The following is an 11,529-nucleotide window of genomic DNA, read 5'->3' as shown; positions in this document are numbered from 1 at the left end:
TAATGAACCACGGCGGTGGCTAGTCGCAGCGTCTCATAGCCTGTGTATCCGTGCCTTGTTGGTGTTAGTAGTGAAGGATGCACTAACTCCGAAAGTTTCAAATGGCGGTTGCGGACACAGTGGTGAACGTGTATACAGTTGTACTTTTCAACGCCCTTTTGGCACCTTGTCGAAACACAAGAGCTGCTGCCAACCTGTCCTGTTAGCATGGAACGTTAGCTGTGTTAGCCCTGAACTAGTAGCAAGATCCATAACTTTGACCAACACTGGACTGAAGTGCTGAAAATAAGGCACTGCCAGACAGTTCATGTCATGATCATGTCATGATGACAGGCGTAATAACAACAACACTGTACTTAGTTATGCTGTTTGAAAACAGCCGACGTTCATTTGCTTTCAACTTTGTTACTCTAGCTAACAGTTGGTACGAATATTGTATCGTTATTCACGCATGCTTAATAATAATAACAACACAATAACACTGTACTTAGCTAGTTACACTGTACTTACTTAGCTAGTTATGGTGTTTGAACAGCCAACGTTAAAGCTGCTTGTTTGTAGGGATGACCCAATGTCTCCCACAATTAAATCAATAATGCTATCGAAAAGTATTATTTCTTCATGATGCCTGTTTTCATAATAATGTGATTATATTTATGTAATTAGGTTTTTATAACAGGTTTTTTGTCCAAAGCCTTTGCATTTAAAATGTGAGTGACACATTTTAGAGTGGCTCCTTTTTGTCTCAGTGTATGACAACTTCCCCCTAACAATGAGAAGAGTCAGCTATATTGTTAGAGCTGTCTGACATCAAAAGTCCATAAAGGATTTTTAAGTTCTTGTTTGAAGTTGAGTGTAATTTCTTTAACACTACGAACGAGAGAGAGATGAATAATTGTTAAGGGATGGGGTGCATGAAGCTGGTCTACCATGTCCTGACTCAGAATATCAGTAATAGGGCGGCTGGGTGGCACAGTGGCAAGGCGCTCGCCACCAACGCAGGATATACTGGTATTGAGCCCAGCTCTCTGCGTTGCTTCCGGCTTGGCCGGCCGTCGTACTAACACAATTGGCAGTGTTAGAGGGTGGGAAAGCCGGTGGGTGGGTCCTGGTCGTTGTAAACAGCGACTCCTACAGTTCGGTCGGGGCGCCTGCTCAGCGAGGAAAGGATCTAAGGGGGGTAGTGTGATCCTTCCACACGTTACACCTACACCGTGCTGCCAGGTGAAAAGAAGCGGTTGATTGGCTACACATGTGTCGGAGGAAGCATGTGATAGCCTCCACTCTCCCAGACCGACTGTAGGGGGTAGGTGCGCAGCGACCAGGAAGGGGATTGGGAATTGGCATAACGGCTAACATTGGGATGGGAGAAAAACAGAGGAAAAAGGAGGAAAAAAAATAAAAATTAGTAGTAGTAGTAGTAATAGTAATAAGTACATCATATCAAGTATAATTAAGTGCTGAAGTGCTATATCATGAAACAATTCCAAAGTTTCCCCCCTCATGATCCAGCAGGAAGGGGAGCACATATGATATGTTCATACAACACTGTACTACTCTGCATGTGGTACTCTACTCTCTCAGTAAACAATATTTTTCTTGTTCAGGTATAAAACGTTCTTGCAACTTTGGCAAAATAAAACCTCAATGTTCTTTCTTAGTTAGAGCACAGATTATCACACGACTACACAACTCCATGCATCACACTCATAACTAGTTAGCTCCCTCTTAGTAGAATCAGCTCGAGACAGATGGGGCCTACAAGAGTACAAGTGCCAGTAACGTTGGTTAGTAATCACTTGATGAGTTGATAAAGATGTTAGCTAGCACAGCTAGTTATGAATGAACCCTGACCGTTGTCTCAGTTTTTTGATGAATGAACTTATGAACATTAGTGTTAGCTAGTTAGCTAACGTTAGCTAACACTGGGATAGTAGTGAACGGACACTCGCCTTCACATTCAGCAGCCATGATGCACTCTGTGGCTGGTTTGAATGTGCCACTCTGTCCACTCCATGGAGCTCAGCTGCAGACTGCAGGTCATAGAACTTGGTTGGGCAGAAAGGAACTTTCCATAGTGTTAGTGTATCATGATCATTTCCTTTGCATAGTTCCAGTTGAGTCTCATGCACCACACCAACACTAATTTCCATGACAACATTATCAAAGATTCTATGGCAACCATCATTGGTGTACCAGCCAAATGACCGTTCAGGAATGGGAATGGCCATTCTATCAATTAAATGTCTGTGCTGCAGGTGCTTTCTGCCAGGCAGTGTAATCGACAGCAAAGGATTGCCCAATCAGTGAATAGGTCTAGCCCTATGGTCCAGCCCTGTTCGGGTTGATTGACAGATGACCGCATCGGCGCATCATTATGCAAAGTGATGACAAAAAAGAACATTCTGAAAGGTCTTTCTGTATAGTGACGTTATGAAATGCAAGACGTCTTTTGACAAAATGTATTTGAAAAAAAAAACTGTTGTCATGAACAATAAATAAATAAATGTAATCACATTATTAGGAAGACTGCAATCATGAAGTAATTACATAATAGAAAGTTGATATTATGTAATTATTTCAAAATTATTATTTATTTAATTTATTTACATACATTTCTACATGTATTTATTACATAATTATTCATTTTAATTGTGGCACATTTGGTCCTCCATATTTAAAACACGAACCTGAAAAGTAAAAATTAAATATGATATATATTTAGTATTGAATGTAAAGTGTTCAGGTAAAGTGAGAGAGTAGTTCATGTTCACAAATATTTTATTAATCTATTCCAAATAACTTATTGGAATTCTTAATATGGGTGGTGTTCCCCTTTAACTCTTTCTCTGCCACGCAATAGCCTCATCCTTAGCAGCTGACGCCAGCACTGTAAACGGTGGGAGTCGCTCACCTTGTTTGCAGGGCTATAACTATTTAAATATTATAGCTATATATGCAATACTATGGCCCATTTGACATCGAGTATCTATCGTTCAAGATGTGAAAAAGGAATATTTTTTCCATCCATACATTGTCGTTTTATACCGTGGTGAATTCAAGTATAGTTTTAGAGTGGTCTAGGTCGGATAATTCCTGGAAGGCTAGTAATAGGCCGCGACGCATATTATACTTAATCCATTGGCATTTCGTCCCTATACACGCTACAATAAAAAATTCAAATGCATATGATCGGTATATTATGTTCCATCATGCATGCATGAAAGGGGAGGGGGGGCGTTTATGATTAATTGATTGTCAATAACGGCATTCGTTAGTACAACAGCATACGTTTATCAGAGCGATGGCTATGAGAACAATGGACAACCAAGCTGAAATTAACGTTAAATTGCTCTTACCTGTGGCCGATGAGACTCCAAAAAGAATATTCCAATTATTTGATTGCCATCTGCTAGATCGTATGTCCATTTGGCCCACGCCATAACCCCCAAAAGCATAATGATTCTGGTGTCCCGAAGGCGATTCAATACGATCAAGTGTATATCTTGATCCACGTTACAAGATAACTCCGCCCGGAAGACTTTCAATGACGCACAGAAAGTAAGTGCAACATCGGCCGCATACCACCAGGCCGTTGCTAGACCGTTGCGATCTCAGACACAGTGCCACACATTTCCATAGCACAGCAGGATGAATTATGAATGGAAATAGCGAATAAAAGAAATAACGATCCAATAATGAGTATACTCGTTGTTGGCAGTATTCGATTGGCGGGCTATAACGAGTTAACTAGTTTTTGGCGGGGAATGAGTTAAGCATTTGGTGGTGGTGTGTTTTGGTGGAAAGGATCAGTTAGCTAGGTCAACTAGGTTACAGTTCATTCATTCATAAAAATTAGTTGACTGTTAGTTACAACGTGACACAGTTTGTGATATGACGTTGTTGTTGCAGTTACGACTCACCTACTGAGTCGTGCCTGGTGTTGGCTAACTTTATGTGCTTCAAATTGTATGTGTTCAGTTAGGTCTAGTCAGCTTTCCAGCTTGACTTTCTTTTTGTTATGCTGTTTGTTTGTGTGTGGTCCAGTCTCTCTCTCTCTCTCTTTCTCTGTTTAGTTATATTTCTGCTTGTGATGTTCCTTCACACTGCTAACCCAGTGTTGCAATGTCTTCTTCCATTACCATTTGTTGGCCCCTGGCTGAGGCTGTGTGTAGAAACGATGCGTGATCAGCGCTAGCCTTTCCTGCCAGTATGACTCGCATAGCTGTGAAATCAAATATGCTATCTACGATGGTTTTACTTTTATTACACACTTTTTTTTATCAACTTTTTTTCCTCCTTTTTTGTGTGATTTTTCTCCCCATCCCAATTTACCTCTTGTGCCAATTCTCCCTCCCCTCCCCTGATCATTGCTCGCATATGACCCCCACTGGCCGGTTGTAGGGAGGATAGAAGCCTTGCATCACATGTCCCCTCCGATACATGTGGAGGCAGCCAGTCACATCTTTTCACCTGCTAGCGCGGACTCTCATTTGGCGAGGAGTAACGTGTAAGAGGCTCACACTGCCCCCGCCATTTTTCCTGACTTTTGCTGTGCAGGCGCCCCAACCGACCTGTAGGAGTCGCTGTTCACAACGACCAGACTACCACCCTTTGACTTCCCACCCGCTAACTCTGCCAATTGAGTTAGTATGACGGCCGGCCCAAGCCGGAGGCAACGCCGTCTCTTGCGTTGGTGACGAGCCACCCAGCCGCACCTTTTATTACACACTTGATATTTTTACCATGAATCATTGTGGGTTAGTCTCTTGTTCCTCTGATATGTTGAAACATTTTTCATTGGAATATTGTTCACGTATGCTGGGTTATAGCCTATATCCAACTATCTGTCATAACTACTTATTTGGAGTGTGAATGTGATACCACCCGAACATACTCAATCCCTACCGTCTTTAGTTATGAATCTATACAACTCTCCAATATTCCATCTTTATATTATTTGGTGTGAGAACATTGTTCATTTGAGACTGAAGGACTGAATTGTTGATTAAATCCTGTCTCTATTGACAACTTCAACAGTAAGACCTATGTGAATCTTTTCCCGTCTGTACCTTTTAGACTACTTAGTAGCTGACTTCTTTAGAGAGAGAGAGAGAGAGAGAGAGAGAGATACTTATCAGTCGCTGAGTGGGAACCGACACACCTTGTTGACCTAATTATTACTCACCTTTCTGTAATCATATTCCATCACCATCTAAGAGTCTTAGATGGTGATGTCTTAGACAACGGGCTACTGTGTGTCTACCAGGTGAGGTGACTGAGATTAACACTGGCTGCCTCTGTGAAGGCGATTTATCAAGGAACGTGTCATGAGCCTGATGACCTGTTGCATCAAACGACATGAGGTAGTGTTGGTGTGTGTAGTGTTGGTGTGTGTGGCATCCGTGTGTGTGTAGTAGTGGTGAGGGAGTGCTGCCTGTTATACCTTGCTTTTAATTTGAGGAGATGAGAGTTGAATTCCTTTCGACAGCCTTTTGGTAAAGTTTTGCCTTGTTGTATTGTGTGGAATGGGGTTAGCTTGAGTAGATATCGCCTGTGGCAGTGTGATTCTCAACCTTTTTGGCTGGCAAGCCCTGTAATGAAGGGGTGCCTATTGGTGTGACCCTCCCTTCCCCTCCCAATGAGGGTGTACACTAAGGGCTGGGCGATATGCCCAAAGTATCATATCACCATATTGTTCTGAGTTTTGACTATATAACAGTATGTAACGGTACAAATTACAATGTGATATGACATCTTATTTTATACAATTGCCATGGTACTATTTGATTTGAAATGGTATGACTTTTTAATACCGCTGCAAGGAATCTAACCTTAAAATATACAGTATGTATATATTTCTTATGGCTGACCTTCGAAATTTTCTTTGGAATTCGAAGCTTCGGGGCTGAGATTCGATTTTAATTCGAAGCTTCGAGATAAAAAAAAAAGAGAAAAATATATATAAATACATTTTTTTAATTTTTTAAATGTTTTATGTTGTGGGACTTGTACAGCACCTTGTACAACTTAGTCAGTGCTGTAAAGTTTAAACCTTTTTAAATCTTAGACAAACAAAACACTTTGCTTTCATGAAATATTGTAAGCCGTCATTATAAAAGCAGCACAATGAACACAAATCTGTCAGTGCCGAGTCCGACTTCATCTTAAATAACAAACGGCATTGCTTGTTGTAATTAACAAAGAGAGGCAGAGTTGATTTAGCTAAAAAATAAATAATAATATCTATAAAAATTGTTTAAAAAAAATAAAAAAAAAATAAAAAAAAATAATACATTATTTCTTCTTTTAATAGATTCGAATTTTATTTTCATATTCGAATCCCATGCCCATCGAACAAAGCTTCGAAGTATTTAAGACAGCCCTAATAATTCTCACAATATATATATATCGTGGACAACGGTATACTAGTAAAAATACCTACCCTTGCATGGATCCATGACAGTATGCCTTTTAATATTTGGCATACCTTCCAGCTCTACTGTGCATTGTGAAATATTCTTTTTAATTTTCTTTTTAAATATGTTTTTGTAGATTTTTATTGCGTTTTTACTACCGGGCAGTCCGGTAGAGAGAGAGGGAGAGGAGGAAATGGGAGACAGAGCAGGGGAAGACATTCGGCAATGAACGCCGGGTCCGGGAATCGGACCCGGGTCGGCCGTGCCGCGACGCAGCGCGTTACGTGGTTCGCCACTTGGGCGCCCCATTGTGAAACATTTTCAACAACTGAATTAATGGATGAGGTTAATTGTGGCATAGTGGCTGCAAATATGCATTATTTTCCAAGAAAAGAGCATTTATCACAAAAATATTATACATGTTTTAGTTTTTTCTTCACATTTTCAAAATCATCTTGTGATGCCCCCTAAAATCATCTTACAACCCTGTGACGGTCCAGGCTCAATCTAGCCGCTGATCCATTACGATTCATGTAGCCTATGTCATGTAGAGTCTTTATTTTCAAAATGTCCACTTAACAAAACAGCTGCCCAAGCCATAGATATCTTCTCACAAAAATTACATTACTTGGAGGAGAATCGGTCTGCTAAAAATATTTAACGTTTAGGTTGGAAATCTATTATCCATCATTGATGTGGAGAGTTCGGCCGCACCACTCTTGTGCAAGCTGTGATTTAGCCCAGTGGAATGTACTGAATCCTCTTATAGCCCTGCAGCCGGGCCCCTACACCAGATTAAAGATCAGATGAGACATTTGTCATCTGACCACTTTAGCAGTCATCTTGCCCTGGGGTTTTGCAAAAGAACAAAAAAACGTTGTTGACTTCTTTTTCCTTTCCTCTCACAAAGCGTATTTGATGGAAAATGCGTCCCTGGGCCATTTTTGAGCTACATTAAACTCTTGTCTTTTGCATGATGTCAAAGATCCTGGCCTGAACAGAACAGATGCAAGCAAAGCCAAAGGTAGCCTGTACGGGGTAGGGTACGGGGCTTTGGACCTTGGCTTATGGCAAGTATTTTTTTATTATGTTGTAATAGCCTCATACATTTAAGAAGAAAAGTAGAAAGGAAATGTTGGGACACACCAAACAATAACTCTGGAAAAAGGTAATAGGATGTCTGTCCTACCAAGACAAGACGCAACATTATACATTTCCTAAATACATGGTAATAATAATAAAAACAAAATGTGAAAAATCTAGGCTATACAAACTGTAGAATTAGGTCCTTCCTATCCAGGCTTTGTTTGGTTGGAGTTTACAGTAAGGTCTTTTATTTTGGTTTGGCAGTGAGCAGGCTTAGCAGCCTCTTGCGCTCCTTCCAACAGCCAGCCTGTCAATATTTTTCATATCCATCTCCTTTCCGTGTTATGAAGGGTCACTGAAGTTCCAAGGATTCAAATATCCTTGGAGGATGCCTCGCGGCTCCTGGCGTCACGTGAAAGTGCTCAATTTTACAGAGGCATTGATCCCTTCTCTCGTCGGATTCTGCTGTGCTCTGAGGGGAAACCGACTACAAAGACATGCAAACACAAAAATTACTGACCCCTGACCCCTTTTCAAGTTCATGAAGCGCTTTCAGCGCCCCTGGTTCAGCTTAAGCCGTGACCACACAATATCAGCTGTTTGCTTCACTCCGAAGGCTGTTGTAAATGTTTTTTTCTCTCTCTCTCTCTCTCTCTCTCTCTCTCTCTCTCTCTCTCTCTCTCTCTCTCTCTCTCTCTCTACGATCTAGTATGTGTAATATTTTCTACTGTATTTCGACAGATGAAGCAGTAGTTAATCTTAATTGTTTGTAATGATTTTTTTTGTAATTATGTCATATTGATAAAAGCATTTGAATAAAAAGGATAAGAGAAGATTAATTTGATCCTCATTAATAAATATAGCCTTTAAGCCTAAATAAGATTGACAAAGTGCGCTTATAAATAGTTTAGAGCAGGCTAAGGCTGATACCCAGAGGAAATGGTGATTCATCTAGATATAGCTACATTGTGATATTTGATTAAAGACGGTACTAAACGTTATAATTTAGATTTTCCTTATATAAAACCCTTGGCATCATTTGGGCTGTTGGCTCCCAATATCTTTCCTACTTTATTGCATAAGAATTCCACAATGTTTCAAGCCCTCATGGGTTCTTCATCGGGTACGTTTTGAATGTTTAAATTTTAAATGTATATTGATATTTAAATGTGAATTGATAAGGCGAGTGATTAAGTGTACAATCTCATGGTTATCCTGATAGATATCCCATTGGTTTTCTATGACCACACCTATGGGTGGGACCTGTGCACTTTGTTTGTATAAATGAGAAACACCTGAACCAGCTTTCATTTAAACTGACTCGACGAAGAGCCCATGATGGCTCTAAACATTGTAGACCTTTAATGCGATAAAGTAAGACATATATTGGGAGCTCATATGGTGTTAGATTACATTAGATTTTTATTAAAATGTATTGTCATTATACAGCACAAGTACAGTACAATGAAAAGAAGTTTGGCATCCACCCAAAGTGCAGTGTAATAGTAATATAAAATGTACTGGGTATAAAATATATAAATTAGTACTACTGATTATAGTACTAATCAGATGTACTGTATGTACAGAGTTGTAGTATTAATATGTACAGTGATACAGCTATAAAGGTAGTAAGTCATACTGGAGTGGAAACCAGCGTAACTAGTAAGAGTAGGATATGTACAGATATAGGCCTAGATATAGTATCTGCGGATATGTAAAAAGGATTATATACAAGCATGTACAAACATGTGGATGTATATACGGTAAGGATAAATACATATATACAGAATTATTGTACATGCTATCGTACAGTCTTTTTGAATTGCATGAATGGACTTTTTCGACTCAGCACCTGGAAAAGAGAAGTGCATCTGTTTACTGTCACCAGCATCAATCAACCCTGTTGTAATAAAGCTGCTCGGCCTGCAGTCAACATCCAGTTGTTATGTGTTGATTAAGCCGGCCTTGCATAGGCGACTTACATTTCACAGACTCCTAGGATCTGTTGGCACCCTTGATAAGGAGCAAGTTAGGGCTATTCTCTGCCTCTGAGATCTCTTGTAGTCATCAGTTGCCAGTTTAAAATTGGAATCAGAATTAGAGTCTCTTCATTACCAAGTTGGTTTTACATACCAGTGCAGTGGGGCTAGCAGCCACAGTCCAGCGCCAGTGGGCACCAACTCCAGTTCTAATGCCAGGAGCCTTAGTGGTCAAGGACAACGGCAGTAGTATGTACCTACTAGCCTGCATGTCTTTTCATAGCCTCAGTTGTCAGTTGTGTTCTTTTATGCTATTTCTGGGCTGGGGTGTAGTAGGCAAACCTATTTTTGGCTTTGACTATAGGCTACTGTACATAGTCCTGTATGCTGTCTAAACAGCACCACTGAAGCTATGTTGGCACATGGTGAACTGTGCTGGAGATATCTCTGCCTGCACTGGAGATTGCACAGTCCTCCCTTTGCCTCTCTCCATCTCTTTTCATTATCCGTACACAAAACTACAAGTCCCCCCAGGATACAAATTCACTTTCATGGAATAATTACAAGATGCTATATGCCACTGTAAACACCACATCAGTGACAGCGACAGTATGCATTTGTCATGAGATGAGACAAAAAAGCAGAGTGAATTTGCACTCAGAGGGGGAAAAAAGAGAGAGAGAGCATGAGGGAGAGAGTGAGAAAGAGAGAGGGAAAGAGAGAGGGAAAGATCTCAGCGGTGCCTTGCTGACTGCGCTATGGGTGTTTGTTCCAACTTCACCACAAATGAGTCTTAATGTTTCACACAGGATTCATGGCATAGGAGAACTGATTTGTGTGTGAGTGTTAGCGTCATGGTTTGAAAGACTGTCTGTCTGAATATTTTACCCAGCACAAACACAAGGGACTTCTTTCTTTCTTTCTTTCTTTCTTTCTTTCTTTCTTTCTTTCTTTCTTTCTTTCTTTCTTTCTTTCTTTCTTTCTTTCTTTCTTTCTTTCTTTCTTTCTTTCTTTCTTTCTTTCTTTCTTTCTTTCTTTCTTTCTTTCTGTTTCTATTTGTCCTTCCCTTATGCTTCACCTAAGAAGAGGGGATGCGGGAAACATTCAGCATTTAGATAAACAATTCTCTCTCTCTCTTTCTGAAGTGACAGGGACATCTCTCCTTTCTCCTTCCTCCCCTCGTCCACTCTCCCTGTCCAATCTTCCCTCTGAACTTTCTTTTCATCTCTCTCTATCTCTCTCTCTCTCTCGCTCTCTCTCTCTGTCTCTCTCACCCCCCCTTAGTGCCAGTGACATCACTTCCTTTCATTCTTCTTTTTGTTCTCTCTCTACATCTTTCACCATCCATCCTTCCTCCTGTGTTTCTGTGCTAACTCCTCTATCTGCTCACTTGGTCCTCTCTCCCTCTCTCCATCCATCTCTGTGTTTGTGACTCAGAGCTGTCTCCCTCTGTCTCCCTGGTCTGTAGCTTCTTGCCCCGGGGCTCTGATGCTATTGTTCCAGCCCAGGGGCACAGAGGAGGACAAAGAGCCCCCCCCCCCAGCCCCATGTACCCCCTCATCACCCTCCTCTCCATCTTCTGCTGCTCCACCCCCACCTTCCCCATATTGCACTCCATCCCTCCATCTTCCCTTGTGCCAACCGTCATGGTCTCTGACTAACTCTGTCCCAGTTAGCAAGCTTCAGTCCACAACACAAGGCTGTGTGAAATAACACTGGGTGTCTTGTCACTTGTTGTCTCGTGAACACACATACAGATGTGTTCCTGGTGTGTTGAACAGCAACGCACCACGTGTTTATAACAACACACACCTCCAACCCTTTGCCCAGTCACCAGTCCAGTCCCCTCTCGCATCTCCTGTCCTGGGAGTCACCCTGGCCGCCCCCACCCCCACCCCCGCTCCCGGCCTCCTCCCGGCCCGGCTCGGCCTCTCTGTCGGTGGGAGCCGGGAAGCCGGGCCTCCCTGGGAGCTCCAGGAAGTGGCAGCAGCAGGGGTTAGGCCTATATGGCGCTGCCGGCTGCCTCTGTCAGAAGTCCTGCCAAG

This window comes from Notolepis coatsorum (assembly GCF_963971535.1).
Source record: "Notolepis coatsorum genome assembly, chromosome: 3".
Classification (NCBI taxonomy): domain Eukaryota; kingdom Metazoa; phylum Chordata; class Actinopteri; order Aulopiformes; family Paralepididae; genus Notolepis; species Notolepis coatsorum.
This window is presented reverse-complemented; position numbering follows the sequence as displayed.